The sequence below is a fragment of the Myotis myotis genome, unplaced genomic scaffold (assembly GCF_014108235.1).
Source record: "Myotis myotis isolate mMyoMyo1 unplaced genomic scaffold, mMyoMyo1.p scaffold_m19_p_5, whole genome shotgun sequence".
Classification (NCBI taxonomy): Eukaryota; Metazoa; Chordata; class Mammalia; order Chiroptera; family Vespertilionidae; genus Myotis; species Myotis myotis.
The window spans coordinates 85497982-85498715 of NW_023416357.1; positions in this window are offsets into that span (position 1 = coordinate 85497982).

Sequence of the window (734 nt, forward strand, 5' to 3'; positions counted from 1 at the left end):
AGGTTCGATTCCAGTCAAGGGCATGTACCTTGGTTGCAGGCACATTCCAAATAGGGGGTGTGCAGGAGGCAGCTGATCGATGTTTCTCTCTCATCAATGTTTCTAACTCTCTGTCCTTCTCCCTTCCTCTCTGTAAAAAATCAATAAAATATATATTTTTTAAAAAGAACAATACTACAGAGCTCAGTTCATCAAATTATTGTGTGCTATAATCTGAGGATATGATTTTCAGCTAACTCATTCTAGTGGGCCTACCCCACCAGGTAACTGTGCTTTCAAAGAGGTTTCATCAGGGACTTCCTGCAGGCCACTTCATATCCAGGAAGCCAACTAGAACCATGACCTTCCAATTTTCCTTACCAACATGCTTCCTTCCAGGTTTTATGAGCACTTCTCCAGGCATTCAAAGAATATTCATAGCCTCATTTTGAGGAAAATATGTTCTTATCTACAGGCTCCCTTGTGGCTTACTACTATCATGTAAACTTGAGATGACCCCTGCATCAGGGAGAAAACACAGGCTTTTACAAACTCTCCTGAATAAGAAGGCATCCTTGTTAACTGGGATCTAATATACTTATCTATTGCTTCTCTGACCCATCCTTGAAAGCTCAAACACCGAAGCTGAATCTGCATGATGAATCAGAGAAAGACTTCCTGTTTGTTTCTTTACTTGTCTGTTATTTTATGAATATTAGATAGAATCGCCATGGAATGGAGGACAGGTTTGAGGT